The sequence below is a fragment of the Heptranchias perlo genome, chromosome 35 (genome assembly GCF_035084215.1).
Source record: "Heptranchias perlo isolate sHepPer1 chromosome 35, sHepPer1.hap1, whole genome shotgun sequence".
Taxonomy (NCBI): domain Eukaryota; kingdom Metazoa; phylum Chordata; class Chondrichthyes; order Hexanchiformes; family Hexanchidae; genus Heptranchias; species Heptranchias perlo.
In genome coordinates this window covers 11,928,292-11,931,703 of record NC_090359.1, presented here as the reverse complement: position 1 = coordinate 11,931,703, position 3,412 = coordinate 11,928,292, and the positions used below count along the sequence as shown (strand labels likewise).

Sequence of the window (3,412 nt, the reverse complement as noted above, 5' to 3'; positions counted from 1 at the left end):
CACCCAGCCTGTCTATATCCTCTTGCAGGTTTTTTATGTCCTCCTCACTCTCTACTTTCCCTCCCATCTTTGTATCATCTGCAAATTTTGATATGTTGCACTCGGTCCCCTCCTCCAAATCGTTAATATAGATTGTAAAGAGTTGGGGACCCAGCACCGACCCCTGTGGAACACCACTGGTTACTGGTTGCCAGTCCGAAAATGAACCATTTATCCCAACTCTCTGCTTCCTGTTCGATAACCAATCCTCCACCCATGCCAGAATATTACCCCCAATCCCGTGATTTTTTATCTTAAGTAATAATCTTTTATGTGGCACCTTGTCGAATGCCTTCTGGAAGTCTAAATACACTATGTCCACTGGTTCCCCTTTATCCACCCTATACATTATATCCTCGAAGAACTCAAGCAAATTTGTCAGACATGACTTCCCCTTCATAAAGCCATGCTGACTTTGTCCTATTAAATTATGCTTATCTAAATGTTCCGTTACTGTCTCCTTAATAATAGACTCCAAAATTTTACCCACCACAGATGTTAAGCTAACTGGCCTATAATTTCCAGCCTTCTGCCTACTACCCTTTCTAAATAACGGTGTTACATTAGCAGTTTTCCAATCTGCCGGGACCTCTCCTGAGTCCAGGGAATTTTGGAAAACTATCACCAAAGCATCCACAATCCCTACTGCCACTTCCCTCAAGACCCTAGAATGGAAGCCATCAGGTCCAGGGGATTTATCCGCCTTGAGTCCCATTATTTTACTGAGTACCATCTCCTGAGTGATTTTAATCGTATTTAGCTCCTCCCCCCCGAGAGTCCCCTGTTTGTCCAGTGTTGGGATATTCTTAGTGTCCTCTACTGTGAAGACTGAAACAAAATATTTGTTCAGCATTTTTGCCATCTCCATGTTTCCCACCATTAATTTCCCGGTCTCATCCTCTAAGGGACCTATGTTTGCCTTAGCCACCCTTTTTCTTTTTATATAACTATAGAAACTCTTGCTATCTGTTTTTATATTTTTTGCTAATTTCTTTTCATAATCTAACTTCCCTTTCTTAATCAATCCTTTAGTTACTTTTTGCTGTCTTTTGAAGAATTCCCAATCTTCTATCCTCCCACTAAGTTTGGCTACCTTATATGTCCTTGTTTTTAGTCGGATACTATCCTTGATTTCTTTACTTAGCCACGGATGGCTGTCATTTCTTTTACACCCTTTTTTCCTCAGTGGAATATATTTATTTTGAAAGTTGTAAAATAACTCCCTAAATGAACACCACTGCTCATGTACCGTCTTACCCTTTAATCTATTTTCCCAGTCCACTTTAATCAATTCCGCTCTCATACCATCATAGTCTCCTTTATTCAAGCTCAGTACGCTTGTTTGAGAATCAACCTTCTCACCCTCTAATTGGATATGGAATTCAACCATGTTGTGGTCGCTCGTTCCAAGGGGATCCTTAACTAGGACATTATTAATTAATCCTGACTCATTACACAGGACCAGGTCCAAGGTTGCCTGCCCCCTTGTAGGATCAGTTACATACTGCTCAAGAAATCCATCCCTGATGCACTCAATGAACTCGTCCTCAAGGCTGCTCTGCCCAATTTGATTTGTCCAGTAAATATGATAATTAAAATCCCCCATAATTATGGCTGTTCCCTTATTACATGCCCCGACTATCTCCTGATTAATACTTCTTCCAGCAGAGTTGCAACTATTAGGAGGCCTATATACTACGCCCACTAATGTTTTTTTCCCCTTATTATTCCTTATCTCCACCCAAACTGTTTCATTATCTTGATGCTTTGTCCCAATATCATTTCTCTGTATTACAGTGATTCCTTCCTTTATTAACATAGCCACCCCACCTCCCCTTCCTTCCTGCCTGTCCTTCCTGATTGTTAAATACCCTGGCATATTTAATTCCCAGTCGTTGTCACCCTGCAGCCATGTTTCTGTAATGGCCACAAGATCATACCCATACGTAGTTATTTGTGCCGTTAACTCGTCCATTTTATTACGAATGCTACGTGCATTCAGATAAAGAACTTTCAAATCTGTTTTGTGACGCTTAGTTCCTGCTTTTTCCTTTTTTAACACTTTACCTATTACTCCATACCTTCTGTCCCTTCCTGTTACGCTTTCCTCTCTCTCCCTGCTCAGGTTCCCAACCCCCTGCCACTTTAGTTTAAACCCTCCCCAACAGCACTAGCAAACACTCCTCCTAGGACAGCGGTCCCGGCCCTGCCCAGGTGCAGACCATCCGGTTTGTACTGGTCCCACCTCCCCCAGAACCGTTTCCAGTGTCCCAGGAATTTGAATCCCTCCCCCTTGCACCATTCCTCTAGCCACGTATTCATTTGAAATATCCTCCTATTTCTACTCTGACTAGCACGTGGCACTGGCAGCAATCCTGAGATTACTACCTTTGAGGTCCTATTTTTTAATTTACCTCCTAACTCCCTATATTCTGCTTTTAGGACCTCATCCCCTTTTTACCTATATCGTTGGTGCCTATGTGCACCACGACAGCTGGCTGTTCGCCCTCCCCCTCCAAAATGTTCTGTAGCCGCTCCGAGACATCCTTGATCCTTGCACCAGGGAGGCAACACACCATCCTGGAGTCTCGGTTGCGGCCGCAGAAACGCCTGTCTATTCCCCTTACAATTGAGTCCCCTATCACTATAGCTCTGCCACTCTTTTTCCTCCCAGCCTGTGCAGCAGAGCTACCCGTGGTGCCAGGAAGTTGGCTGCTGCTGCCTTCCCCTGATAAGTCATCCCCCCCAACAGCATCCAAAGTGGCATATCTGTTTGAGAGGGGGATGGCCACAGGGGACCCCTGCACCACCTGCCTGCATCTCTTACTCTTCCTGGTGGTCACCCATTCACTTCCTGCCTGTATACCCTTTACCTGCGGTGTGACCAACTCGCTAAACGTGCTATCCACGAGTTTCTCTGCATCGCGAATGCTCCACAGTGGTCCGTGGAAAGTGAAACAAACTGTCATCAAATGAACAGTTCAAACAGATTCACTGAAACGTGAAGCATCTGTGGTGAATATACGGCAACTGTCTGCACTAATTCCTCGTTAGTATAATGGTGAGTATCCCCGCCTGTCACGCGGGAGACCGGGGTTCAATTCCCCGACGAGGAGTTTATTGCTGCTTTCGAAGCTTCACTTTCACTTATCTGCAATATTGGATGTTGAAAATACAATGAAAAACTGACTCGGCCTTTCCCACTTCCACAAATTGATTTCACAGCGATTTTAAAAATCTGCTCTCTGCCTCACGCTTCAGCTCGATGTGAGAACCACAATGATGGGCAAGAAATGAAACGCAGAATCGCGCTGTCACCAGCCCGAAACAGAGAGAGACAGGTCTCGGAACAGGCGCAGACATGAAAGATCTC

General features: G+C 44.5%; 1 non-coding gene across 1 annotated transcript; it reads left to right on the top strand.

Moving 5' to 3' along the window:
- Positions 1-3,083: 3,083 nt before the first annotated feature.
- On the top strand, positions 3,084-3,155 carry trnad-guc (transfer RNA aspartic acid (anticodon GUC)). The gene has a single exon. It is a non-coding gene; the product is annotated as a tRNA-Asp (tRNA).
- The last annotated feature ends 257 nt before the right edge of the window (positions 3,156-3,412 follow it).